General features: G+C 36.8%; 1 non-coding gene across 1 annotated transcript; it reads left to right on the forward strand.

Annotated features, from left to right (window-relative positions):
- Positions 1-10344: 10344 nt before the first annotated feature.
- Positions 10345-10448, forward strand: LOC115895745. The gene has a single exon (XR_004055873.1). It is a non-coding gene; the product is annotated as a U6 spliceosomal RNA (small nuclear RNA).
- The last annotated feature ends 4344 nt before the right edge of the window (positions 10449-14792 follow it).

A 14792-nucleotide genomic window follows, 5' to 3' on the forward strand; every position in this document is an offset into this window, starting at 1 on the left:
CCCCAGCTGAGTTGTGCTTGGTCCCTCCACTGTGCCAAGGGGCGCCGTGAGGTGGGAAGGGGTGCTTGGGGATGCCTGGTGTATGCCTGGGGACAGCCAGTCTACCGGCTCAAATGTTAATCTCCTTTGGCAACAACCTCAGAGACACACCCGGGAACAGTACTTCACATCCTTCAAGCCAATCAAACTGACACTCAGTGTTAATCATCATAGGTGGTAATGGAGAATAGAAGTGATCTGGCTGGTGTCTGCGGCTGCTACAGGAAGATCTAATAGCATGGGATACTGCATTTCAAGGGAGCCTACTTCTATGAATAGCACCACTAATGTTAAGGATTTGGAAAGATTCATTGATATTTCTGGGACTGTTGCTATTACATTCATTCCCCAGAGCTTCTTCCCAGGCTGTCTCTCAGGTTCCCGCTCCTTCTCTCTCCCCATCTACTTAATTCTTCCTCTACTTCTAGGAGCTGGCCTTCCTCTGCTCCACCCCCATATCGCTGGGTACCAAATTGGGGTACTCTTTCTATACAAGTGTAGTTTTTAACCTAAATCAGTGTCCCTTTCATTACTAATCTGTGTGCTTTGCTTAAATAGAAAGAGATTTATTAGTTTTAGAGTGCTGGAAGAATCTCCAAGAAAGACAGCAACAACAGAAGAAAAAACTCAGTCATATTTAATTATCTTCAAATGAAAGCCCCAACACTATTTTTTATAGTACTAGGCACTAAGAATTTTAAGAACTATGTATTAGCACTTCCATTAGACCTGAGTACAGGGCATCAACCCACTGAACCTGTGCTGCCTGCTTCTAAGGAAGCCAACATCCCTTGATACAGTTGCTTCCTCTCGTTGCTCGCTTCCTTCCTCTGATTCGATGTAGCTGTAACTACTTAGAGGAACCACAGCTGTGTGGGAGTCCATCTGCAAAGGAATCTGAAAATGGTAATTATCTATGTATGTATGTGTTCATCTATGTATCCATTAATAATTTGTTCATTTCGTTTTAGTTTAGCAGATTTTTTGTCAAAGACAATTGTATTAGAAAAGTGGTTGAAATGAATATTGACTCAATTCGTAGTACTCTCTAAACATCTCATTCTGATTTGCTTGAAGTGATTATTTAATCCTGAAAAATCTTTGAAAAAATTTTATGAATACATATTTAATGTGTTTCCAACAGCAGAAATAACCAAATAATTTGATGAATCATGATATCTACAGAAGAACATTAAGCATCTCATTTTAGTAGCCCTAGGTAATATTTAACACATTTTATGCATACATTAGCTGTCTTTAGTTTTACAAACATAATGTAGTTTGTTAAAATCTAGCATTATATGGAATAATAAAATGCATTTTATTTGTTCTTCTAACACTTGCCTAAATAGAGGTTTAACATTTGGTGCAAGGGATGAATTTACTAAATCACCCTTCTGGGAGAGGTGTCCCAGAAGATGCGTAAAGTTTGTTTGCCTTCATGCAAAGTTATGTTCTTTCTGGACTTTCAGAGTGTAGAAGCAGCAAAAGTGAAAAATACCATTCACAAAGAGTGGAGAAAAAAAGATCACAAATGTAAAAATTATCAGTGTAATTCTCTTTAATGCAGAATTAATGAAGTTAACTAAAGGGACTTGGCCTGAAATTTATTTAGATAAAACAAAATTCCAAAAGAGTATGACATGGGCCCTAAAGTAATTTATTTATTTCCTAATGGTGTGTAAAATGTCTTTTTTCTTCAGTACTTCTTTTTTTACTGTCCTCAGAACACATGGGATGAAAATTACCTAATTTAGAATTTCAATGAACATATTTACCATGGTATTCACTTTGTTGTTTCCTATCCAAACTAAAATGAAAACATTCCAGGTCATTTTATTTTCAGAATAAACCCTCAAAACAGCAGAGTTCTAACAAAGGATTGAAATAGTTGCTCAGTTATCAAAACAAATGATAGTTGCAAGTTTTTACTAAGAAATGAATATTCATAATAACCTCCAAAAATAATGAGGATGTTATAGATAATCATTTCAATCAAGAGCGCAGGTGTCAGATTCCAGGTGAAGGGGGTTAGGCACCACGGTATAAACCTGGCTGTGGCCAAATGGAGCCAATAGATACTGGGTTTTGTCTTTTTTATTCATTTTTTGACTTTGATACAATTGAAGAAAATATTACTTATCCAAGGAAATATATGCTTTCAATTTCTTTCTGCCAAAGGTTTCTTCAGCCCAGTCTTTGATTCATTGTAATATTTTTTCTCTTGATATCTCAAAAATAATATGACATTATTTTATTTTGCCGCATGGAAATCCAAAATCCAATTATAATTTTGTGTTCTTGGAAATGAGCTGTGTTTCAATACCAAATATTTTAGGGTTGTTTAAAAGAATAATAAAAAGAGGAGAAAAACAAGACAAGAAAAAGACCATAAAGGAACAGAAGGAGGATAGTAGTCGTCATATCAGCGGCTAATCAGAAGGGAAGTCTTCACTTCTCTCTTTCTCCCAGGCTGAATCTGTACATCTATCTGGACTTGTATTGATCTTTATGTTCTACCGTCTTTCATTTACAGGGATGTGTCACATTTTCCCCAAATCTAATGTGCAGCCTTTCACAGGGAAAAATGGGGAGGCATCCTTTCCCATCTCTTCCACTGTCATGGATTTTGCTTCACAGGTCATCCACTACCTTATCTGGGACTCCACATTTCCCACTCTGTTTCTTTCCTGTCCAAAGTAAACATCTCTACATTTCCGTGAGCTCAGAAAACACATAAACACACATAACAATTTTTATTTAATCTTTACATACCGGCAACCTACTACAGCTGAACCGTTGTTCTCCTTCACACCAGTGTTCCAAATAGTATTCTGTTCCCACTGTCTTAAAACTCAGGTAGGATGGCTTCTAATTCAACTATTCAGGTGAAACGTGCTCTTAGGAAATTTCCAGTGTCCTTTAGTTTGCTAAATCTCAGGAAAAAATTCAAGTTGGAGTCTTCTCTTTATGGTATATACTGCTGTTAGATTGCTTCACATTTTCACTCTTAAAATGCAGTCATCCCTAGCTCCCATGACACTAGTGTCTCAAGATTTTTCTTTTACATTTCTGAGCATTCTTTCTCAATTACTTTTGTAGACTCTTCTTCTGTGTGTCATTCTTCCATACGTCATTTACAGTTAGTGTCACATAGCATTCTCTTCTGGGCTCAATTTTCTTCTTACTCTCCAAACTCTCCTTAAGTGATCTTATGCATATTCATGGGCTAATAGCCAGTAAATGTGTATCCACACATCACACATCTGTTTTTGAGTTTAAGACCAATATATGTGTGAGATATATGCATTGTGTAGCTCTCATTGAATTTCCTAAAGACAGCTCGCCATCAGGATATCCAGAACTGAACTTATCACTGCTTTTATTGTAACACTCATTACCAGTCACCAATCTCTATTCTCTGTATTGATGAGTTGCCAAACAATTCATTCAGTATTTCAATCACTATGAATCATGCTACTTATACATGCAGTAAGTGCTCTGTTTCCAAAAGCTCTCTATCATGCCTACCACCATTTCCTTAGCTCAGACCATCCACATTTCATGCCAGAATTACCACAGCACCCATCAATTAGATATTCCTGCCTCCAGGCCTACATTGTCTTCTCGTTTCTTAAATGATACTCTTCTTAAAATCTGATACTTTTAATCACTAAGTCTTTATTTTTAACTACTAATTTCTCTCTCTCTGGAAATCAGGAGAAAACATTAAATTGAACAAGAAGAACAGGAACAAGAAAAATGGTCGCGAAGAATGGTTGAGATCAGGGCTGACGCAAACAGCCCATATTAATAAGTGCTTCATATATAATGTGCCAGATGTTTTAAGCCTATTTTCTCATTTTAATCCTTATCATGTCCCTATGAGCAAGGCAGTATGATTTCCTAAATGTGATGGTTATTATTGAGCGTGAACTTGATTGTATCGAAGGATGCAAATTATTGTTTCTGTGTGTGTCTGTGAAGGTGTTGCCAAGGGAGATTAACATTTGAGGCAGTGGACTAGGAGAGGCAGATCTACCTTTAATCTGGGTGGAGGCCACCTAATCAGCTTCCAGTGCAGCTAGGATAAAAATAGGCAGAGGAACATGGAAAGACTAGACTGCCTGAGACTTCTGACCTCCACCTTTCTCATGCTGGATGCCTCCTGCCCGTGGACGTCGGACTCCAAGTTCTTCAACTTTTGGACTCTTGGACTTACACCAGTGGTTTGTCAGGAGCCTTTGGCCACAGACTGAAGATGACACTGTTGGCTCCCCTACTTTGGAGGTTTGGAGACTCGGTCTGCCTGCCTTGCCCCTCAGCTTACAGATAGCCTTTTGTGGGACTTCACCTTGTGATCATATGAGTCAATATTCCTTAACAAACTCCCTTTCGTATATACATCTATCCTATTAGTCCTGTCCCCCTAGAGAACCCTGACTAATACACCAAATTTTTACCTGTAAGAAAACTGAGGTACGGAGACATCGAGTACCTGGAGAGAGATTCAATTCCAGGAAGTCTGGAATTGAAGATTCAAGTCCAGGACTCAGGCTTCTGTGACTACAGGCGATTATTGAAACCACCACTTTTTGTTCTCTTGGAGGAATATAAGACATCAAAAACATGACCTTGCCTTGAAAGACAACTGTGTACAAGTAGAGAGAGAGAAGCAGTCAAGGAGGTAGACAAATTAGAGTAAAACATTCAGTAAATCTAAAAGGAAAATTTTTCTTTGGAAAAGGAGGTCATCCACAGTGTTAAGGATCACCTAGGATGGTGAATAGAGACAAGCCATTTTTAAAAGACTTTTCAATTTCTCTTAAATAATAATTGGTGACATTTTGAATTGTGGGGTTATTAGAGTTGGAGTTTATTAAAACTCTGGGTTATAACTTTTTAAACATTTATCACAGCCGATGACTTGCAAAAACAAGATAGAAGAATAAAATTCCCCAAATTTTCAATATGGCTTTTTATACTAACAATAAAACACTTTATTTGCTACTAAAGAAGTACAAATAAATAAGGAAAATAGAGAAACTGATATTCTTTCAATAATTATTTCAATATAAATAGAATAAAACAATGAGGAACACGTGTTTGCTTGGTGCTAATTATGTATTATTTTGTAGTTTTATAGATAAAGCAAGATGTATAATTTGAACCAGATGTTGAAATACTTTAGGATTAGTATCTAAGGGCAAATATTTCAGAAAATATGTAGAAAGGTAAACCACATATTTGCTACTGGGAGTCCTCTATGTGTCTTTAGACTGCACTTTACTTGGTTTCTCAAAATGAAATCGTGATCTCTTCTCAATACTCTATAATCTTTAAAAAATCCCGCAAAAGCAGTTCAGCAAAGTGGTTAAGAGCTCAGGTTGTGTGTCATATTTTTGGCTAAGTCATTTCCCAGCCACAGGACCTTGGGAAACTTATCTTTTCTTAGCCTCAGATTCTTTGTTGTAAAATGAGAATGATAACATTAAAACAACCTCCTAGGACCAATTTAGGTTAAGATCAATTTAGGTTAAGATCATGCCTATAAAGTATTTTCACTGGAACACAGTAAGCACTCAATATAAAGTAGGTAGCATTGTTGTCATTGTTATTATCACTACTATTTTTCATTATTATTACCAATAAAACAACACTTTAAAATTCCTTACTGTTAATCTGAGCATCCTTTCAGTCTCACTATCATTGTCAATTGTTTGCATCCTGAGAAGTGTATCAAATAGGTTCTTGTAAGGTGCATAGAAAAGAATCACTTTCAGTTTTTCTCGGTGATAGGAACCTATTTTAACAATGTGTGGCTCAATAAAGAACATAAGAGCTGGACTTAGAAGCCACTTGGGGCCTGAAATGTCATTTTCTTACAGGACCTCATACGATCCCAGTTCTATTGGTCTGAATGTGCTGAATCAGAAGTATCTCTACTGGTCATTTTTGCTAAAACAGGTATTGCCTGGGCTCTATGGAAATACTTCTACTATTTGATGTCCAGCTTCGACTGCAGAGCCTGCTGCACCAGCACTGACTCTAATGTCAAGATGACCGATTTCAACTCAAACTCTCCTGGAAAAGAATGCACTGATGGATTGACCTTCACAATCCAACATAGTGTGTTGCTGGTATGTGGGGTTCTCCCCTTGATCCTCTTAGACTGCTGGGCAGTAATCCCTTGTAAATCAACTGCATAGCCAATGCAAAGGGAACGGAACTTGGCAAGATAATACAGATCTGGCTGGTACATTGAGGATCCTCGAAGGGATTAATATAACTGGTAGATGCCTTGCATAACATTTCAATATGGAAAGTAGGTGGCAAAGCAAGACTTTTCAATTCATTGGTCTCTCTATTAATTCAATTTCATTTCAAATGAATTAATAGAATTTGGAATTTCAAAATACAGAATTTCCTTTCAGTATTGATTTCTCACGAGAAGTCATTCTGACTAGTCTTCATACCATCCTTATTTGGGGGCTGCTTTCCCTGTTTCATCACAAGAGGGCAGTGGTCAGTCTGGGAAGTTATTTTGTACATGACCCTGTCCTCTCACCAGGCCTGACAGGGAAGGACCTTCAGAGTCCATTCCCCAAAGACAGTGACTTAGCCTAAGCCATTCATGGTTCAATCCCTAGGAATTTGAAGTTGAGACTGAAAAAAGAGAGGTCTGCTCCAGGGAGCAACATGTCAACTCGGGATTCATCCGCAGCCATGTTTTGTTGTTGTTGTTTTGCTATGTGGTCAGGAAAACTGGAATCCACTGATCCTTGAGAAAGAGAAAATTGAAACAGACACAAAGAGAGGCATAAAACCTCCTAGCTCCTGTCTCCAGGTAGTTCCAGAGAAGTATATTTATGCCTACCCTTTAATTCTATGAGATATTCTAGCATCATTGTAATAAATATTCCATTTTGCTTAAGCTAGTGCCTGTGAGTATCTGTACTTAGAAACTGAGTCTAAATAACCACTACAAAAGTAAACTATTTTTTTCTCACAAGGATGTAAATTAGGCACTAAAATGACATAGATTATATACTAAAATTCCAAAATAAATTTTGTAACCATTCTGCAGTTGAAAGAAGGACAAAAAAAAAAAAAAAACAAAAACAAAAACAAAAAACTTGGATCATTAAATTCTGGGAATAGTACAGTTTTGATGACCTCAGCTATTAAGTGATTTTAAGGGTTTTTGTCTCATCCTTATTATTGAAATTTTGAATTCTTAGTAGACTTGATGACATGTAGTAGAGAAAATAAATATTCAATTATCTTAGGATCTTCAGTTCAAATAAATAGTAGTTTCATAGTTAGAAATATAGATATAAATGTAGACAATAGAAGAGGTGATGAAGGTTTGCTCTAAATCCAGGAGGTATGTGTGTGTGTATATGTTTGTGTGTGTGTGTCTGTGTGTATGTGTATGTGTGTACCTAAAGAATATCTGAAGATGAGTTTATTTTTTGACTAAACTCAAACTGTGATATAAATTTATTTTCTTATCATTTGTCTTTTTCTCTAAGGAAGTACACACAGACACACACACACAACTATTTTTAAATTTTCTGTAATAGGGACACATACATACATACTCCCATCATTCCAGGGCGCAGACATAGAGCTGACTGGGTGGGTGATACTTGTGTTTCTAGTGATTACAATCTGGCCTTGGTCATTCTAAAATCACATTACTTCAGACTTGCATTAATAGTTGGCTTTGAATATTAGGGGCTTAATTGGAAGCCCCCAATATTCTGGCCAGTTAGATCGTGACGAGGCTTGAAGAACTCCTGAAAGAGTTTGACATTTCTGAGCGTTCTCTTTCCCAGGAATTGCCCTTTTCCTTTGTATGATTCATCTGTTGCGTGGATTTATGGTTTTCCCTCATCCACACTCTTTTCTTGAATGTGCCAGTCATTGTTGCTGTATAACAAATGTGCCCTAATTTGGTGGCCCGAAAAAAAACCCGACCGTTTGATTATGTTCGTTTCTCCTGCGGATCAGGATTTCAGACAGTGTCCAACAAAAATGGCTGGTCTCTGGTCTGTGATTTTGGAGCCTCTTTCACTTCCTCGTCTGGTGCCTGATTTAATCTGCCTCAGCTGGGACTGTAAGCCGGATACCCTCAGAGGGCCTTCCTAAGGTGGTTTAGGTTTCTCTTAGCATGGCAGCTGGATTCTGAGATACCCAAGAGGAAGCATCTGGAAAGTGATTGTTCTAGGAAAACAAGGTAAAAGCTGCATAGAAATTTTATGCCCCAGCCTTTGAAGTTACATAGCATCAATTCCTCACTGAATTTATAGGGCAGGGGATATAGACCCCACTCTCAATGGAAGGAATGTCAAATAATTTGCAGCCATCTTAAATCCAGTCAGCTAATAGCAGACAGAAAATGCCAAATAAAAATCTGAGTATACATTATGGGTAAAACTAGACTGAAAAATACAGCAGGGATATTTTGCTTATCCCACTCTTATTTGAGTTTACCTACCTAGATGCAGATAAAATTTCAAAACAACTGCTTCTTCCTCATCTTTCCAGGGTATTATAAGAGAGAATAGATCCCAAAATATTTATTACACTGGAAAAGAAAAGAGAGAAACATCTACTTTGCTTGAAGTCAGTCAAGGGAGAAAAGAGGGCTTTTGGGACGGTAACTGAATATGTGAACAAATTAGACACTCCTTCCTCCTCCTGCAGAGTAGTGAGTCAGGGAGTGGACAGTAGAATCATAAGAAGGGTCCTGAACAAGATACCCAAGAAGGTATAAATGGTGGTGCAATTTTTTTTTCTCTGCAAATGTAACACATTGAGGACATTTTTTTCCCCTAATAATTCCCTACCTCACTCCCTCATAATCTCTAAGCAATATATGTGTTTCTCAAACCTGAAGATGTAAAACCACACAGTATGTAATGAATGGTGTAAAAGTTTTGTGCAAAATCATTGGAGATAGAAGGAAAACCCTGGCTTCCTTAGCTCTCAAAATTAAATAGAAAAATAATCAGAGATTTTTACATAACCAGGATATTATTAGTTTTGTTTCTTAATGTCAATTTTAAGCATTTAACAAAATACAGACTAGACATCATGTGCATTATTAAATACCTCTTACTATGGAAATGTGATAGTCAATATTATAATTATCCAAGATTGTAAACTTGAAATAGAAATGCTTAATCATATATTTGTTTTCTATATAGTTTTCCATGTAGAGCTCACCATGCAGTATTTTTTCTTCACAATACTTAACACAATTGTAAATAATGAATTATGTTGTAATTACTTATTCACTGTGTGACATCCTTCTAGGCGTCATACATTGTGTTAATGGCTCAAATATTTCACAATCCCTCTGATTAAAGCTATTGCCTTGAGATTTTGCATTTTCTTCCACAAAAGAGGACATTTCTCTGCCCCTTGATTTGGGGTTTGGGCATCTAACTAACTTGTTTTGACCAATGGAATAAAGCAGATCTTATGGAGAGCTAGTTCCAAGGCAAGAATCCAAGAGACCTTGTGTAAAATGCTGTTCTACATGAGCCGATGCCGTCATCATGAGGAAGACACACCTGGTCTAGCCTGTTAGCCTGTGGAAGAGAATGAAAAACATGTGAAATGGAACTTTCCCATCTAAACAAAACCTACCAAATCCAACCGAGAGCAGAACCCACATGTCTGGCATTACTCCTATGTTTGCAGTTTAGCTGCTTACTTGTGCATTTGTAAATACCAATAGGGGCTCGCTATAGGCTGCATTTGATGGGGGCAGCTTACCTGATGTTATGGTCTGAATGTATCCCCACACTTCATCTGGTAGAAACATAATCCCCAATGCAAGTGTTGGGAGGATGGGTTTTGGGGAGGTATTCAGGTCATGAGGGTTCTGCCCTCATGGGTGGATTAATATCAGTATGAAAGGACACAGTGGAGGAAGTTTGCCTCTCTCTCTTTTGTCCTTCCAACCCTTCCACCTTTTCTACTTGGTGAGGACACAGCATTCCTCTTCTTCAGAGGATGCAGCAACAAGGCACCAACTTGGAAAGAGAGATTAGGCCCTTACTAGATCCGAACCTGCTGGTGCGTTGATCTTGGGTTCCAGCCTCCATGAAATATACATTTCTGTGCTCTATAAATTACCTAAAGTATTTTGTTACAACAACACAACCAGAGTAAGACATCTGGTATATTCTGCTCTACAGCCCATCCATCCTCCTTTTGTGTAGCTAACACAGACATGTTCTACTCATAGTGATTGCAGAAATGCTAAAAAGCAAATAGAAATGCATGCAGGTGCTTACTTCAGCAGCACATACACTAAAATTGAAATGTTTCAGAGATTAGCATAGCCTCTGTGCAAGGATGACACACAAATGCCTGAAGCATTGCAGATTTTTGTAACACAAAGGATAAATGCTTAAGGAGACGGACACCCCATTTCCCATGATGTGATTACTATGCACTGCCTGCCTCTATCAACATATCTCATGTACCTCATGAGGTATTTAAACATCTCTTATGTACCCACAGACATTTAAAATGAAATATTTTAAAAATGTATGAGGGCCTTTGAAGCCTAGGCTTTGAACAGACATATCTTCATTTCTGCCTCATTCATTAATTAAAGCAAGTCATATAGGGAGATATATTCTGCCTTTATCAGAGAAACTGTAAAGTCATATGACAAAGAGCTCAGAGAGAGGAGTGAAAAATAAGGATTATTAATAAAAATTCATTTCTAGCTTTTCCCATATCCACCTAGATTAAGAAATCAAATATTACTAGGATCTTAGAAGTCGCTCTGATGTCCTTACTCAGTTATTATCTCTGACCTTCCTCCTCCGTATTAACAATCATCTTGACTCCTAGCTACATAGATCAGTTTTGCTAACTTTTATAAAATGAAATCATAAAATCTATATTTATCTGTGTTGGGGCTCTTCATTTTAATAAAAGTTAGTGAGATTCTTGCCCATTGTTATAGGTAGCCGTAGTGAGTTAATTTTCATTGCTATTTAGTGTTACATTTTAGGAATATGCCACAATTTGTTTATTGTCAGTCATCTACTACTGGTGGATATTTAGGCTATTTTCAGTTTGTGGATATTATAAATAATGCTGCTGCAAACACTTGGCAAACACCTATAAGCTTCTCTTTTGCCTGTACACTAACAATGGGTTTGCACAGGCTAGAAGACTTCTGACTGCTCCACATTCTATTTAACACTTACAATTGTTAGTGTTTATTTCATTCTATTTTTATTACTCTTTTTTCTTTTAGACAGAGTCTCACTCTGTCACCCCGGCTGGAGTGCAGTGGTGCGATCTTGGCTCACTGCAATCTCCGCCTCCCAGGTTCAAGCGATTCTCCTGCCTCAGCCTCCCGAGTAGCTCGGATTAGAGGCATGCACCACCATGCCCAGCTAATTTTTGTATTTTTAGTAGAGATGGGTTGGCCAGGCTGGTCTCGAACTCCTGACCTCAGGTGATCTGCCTGCCTTGGCCTCCCAGAGGGCTAGGGTTACAAGTATGAGTCACTCCTTCCAGCCTATTTTATTTTAGTTTATTTTTTTTTTAGAGACAAGGTCTTGCTCGGTCACCCAGGCTGGAATACAGTGGTGTGATCATGGTTCCTGGCAGCCTCGACCTCCCAGGCTGAAGTGATATTCCTGCCTCAGGCTCCCAGGTAGCTTGGACTACGGTGTGTGCCACCATGCCTAGCCAGTATTTTAAATTTTAGTCATTTTGGTAGATATTCATTAAGTGACTTATATTATGTACAATTTTTATGCTTTTGTAAGTGGTATGAATTTTAAACATAATTTTACTTGTTTATTGCTCATATATAGAAGTATAATATTGATCCCTGACCTTGCTAAATGTACTTGTTAATTTTAAGTTCATATGTGGATTCATTTACATATTTTACATACACAGTTGTGTCACTTACAAATAATGAGTTTCTACTTCCCTTTCATTTTTATAGCTTTTGTTTCCTTATTGCACCGGCGAGAACCTGCAATCTGATGTTGAACACAATGTTGAAAAGAAATGGTAATAGAAGGTATTCTCATTCATTTCCAAGCTCCCAGGGAAAAAATATTATTTTCCCAGTAACTGTAACAATTGATGTAGTTTTTGGTAGCTACCCTTTATTGCTTAATTCCATTCCCCCACTTAGCATGTAAGCTCTATGTTCTTTAAATCTCCGTTTGGAGTTGTCCTAGTGATTTCAATGTGTTTTCTGACTTGTTATAATCTAATATATATTAATACTATTACCACTTTTGAGAAAACGTAAGGACTGTATTACTTTAATTTCATTTTTCCCCCCACCTTTTGTGCTATTACTGCCATATCATGTATATATTGCCAAAATGCTTCTTTTATCATTCCCTTATATAGCCAATATCCATTTCTGTTTACCCATATGTTTACATTTGAATTGCTCTCAGCCTTTCAGCTGCTGCTTTTAAGTAAGCAAATGACTGGCGGCAGGTGAAGTAGTAGCAAATGTCCACAGAGAGCTTCTCCTTGAGAACCTGGGCCTTGCTACTCTGTGGGATTGTGTTCTAATTTCTTGCCACCTTGGTAGATCTGTAATCTCTACCAATAGCTATGATTTTATGTGTTTTTATATTTTGTCTAGTTTCTGTTTGTTTTTAATGGGAAATTTTTCCAAAACAAGGTCATCTAGTACTTCTGGAAATACAAATTCTAATGTGTCTCACTTCCTAAGATTCCAAAAAGTGAGGACTTCCATTTCTAGCCACACTGCAGATTAGTTACTAAACTCCTGCTGAAATTGACAAATAATCCTGTGTGTGTGTATGTGTGAAAATGTATATATGTATGCATACATTTGTATATATACAGCATTCTTATAAGATGCCCATCTGGCAGGAAATCTTCTAATGCCCAACATTCAGTAAAAGAGGAATCTCAAATAGATGGGTGTAAAAGTGAACCAGCTTTCAATTGAATTCATTCGTCAAGTTCAATAAACTTCAACTTTTATGCTCTTATCTTTATGGTTGTGACCCTGGAGGGTAACCAGAAGGTTAACAACCTAAAATAACATGGTATAGAGTATAAATATAATACAATAGAATAAAAATATGAGACTGCATTGAATAAGGATTACTTCTGACATTTGTGGAAGTTTTGGTTTACTTGATTGCCAAGTAAAACAAATTTCTTGTTTTGTTTTGGGGTCATATATTACACCACAATACCTGTATATAACTAGAAACAGCCACCTGTATATAACCAGGAGAAAACTATGACAGTGTTTAAGTGGCACTGTTTGCATTAAGAAAAAATGGACACATTTAAATATCTATATAACAGGAGAATGATAAATAAATTGTATTATATCCAGAAAATTGAATAGTAGGTAGAAGGAGAACCAGTGAATAATGGCTAAATGGAGCAATATGGTCAAATCTTAGAGATAATTAATTAAAGAGCCTGTATTTAAAGAATATTTATGGTATGATTTCATTTATATGCATTCAAAAACATGCAAAACTGAACAAAATAAGAATAGAAACACATGCAGTAAAACCTTTGACATTATATAGAATGATAAACACAAATTTTAGAAGGCTCAAAAGGCCTACATTTTTGGGGTCTCTGCTCTCCAGTAAATAGTCTCCTGACACAACTGCATAATGTGACCCTGAAAATTCAAAATGCCTCACAGCTTGGTTTACTATTGCCCAAGTCTTAAATTCAACCAATGCAGGTGAAATTTTTATGTATTACTTTATTCTTCAATGGCCAGCTGTTACCTGTCTCTTAGTGTTTCTGGTAAAAAAAAAAAAAAAAAAAAAAAAAAAAAAAAAAAAAGTAAGGGTTTGTAAATCCCAGTATATAAAAGTCTTTCTTCCTAGTTAATGGAAAGTAGTTGTTCCAATAAACACTAGGTATAGAGGGGAAATCAATCAAAATTAAGAAGTTTAGAAGACGTAAACAAAAGACAGAGTCACATCAAACAAGTGCCTTCTTGTACTCCCCTTTCTTATTATAACTCTAGGAAAAGGCAATAGTTTTATGAATGCCATTTATTCTTTGAGAGAGGCAATAGTATGTATTGGTAATATTGTTCCCCTGTAGATGCAATAAAATCAGATACCATGGTTATCCCAAATAGGGAGAATTATGCCAATTGAGTTTAAGTTCACAGGTCCTGGGTTCTGGGTCATAGCCCTGAACAACTAACATATCAGCAAGTGTGAAATCAGGAGATTTTTCCTTTTCTGTCTAACCTCCATCCTGCATATAATCTCACGCTCTTTCTCTTTGGCAAATTTTCGTTCTGTGAACCAATTTTTTCTCCAAAAACTGCTTTGTGATTACACAGCTGCTACCAGGTAGAGCCAGATCATGAATCCAGTCAGAATAAATAGTGTGGTAATCATTATATCATGTAAAAATAGATTTTTTTTTCAGGGAAAATTTTACTTTAAAGTTCACTTCTTCCTTATCTAATGAAACGAATAGCAGAGATTATGTTTCAAAGCACTTTGATGATATATGAATTTATTAGGCACAAAACAGCTTTTAAAAGGAAGTTATTAAAATGATGAGTCAGTTTCAAAAATCTTAAGTGTTTTGGTTCAACTGAGTGCAATTACTCACATTTGATAATTCATTATAAATGCTAGGCTCCATATCTCATTTTTCTTCCAACTATTCACATTTTATGTTCATCCAACAGCTGTATTCAAGGTAAATTT

Source organism: Rhinopithecus roxellana, unplaced genomic scaffold, assembly GCF_007565055.1.
Source record: "Rhinopithecus roxellana isolate Shanxi Qingling unplaced genomic scaffold, ASM756505v1 contig2117, whole genome shotgun sequence".
Taxonomy (NCBI): Eukaryota; Metazoa; Chordata; class Mammalia; order Primates; family Cercopithecidae; genus Rhinopithecus; species Rhinopithecus roxellana.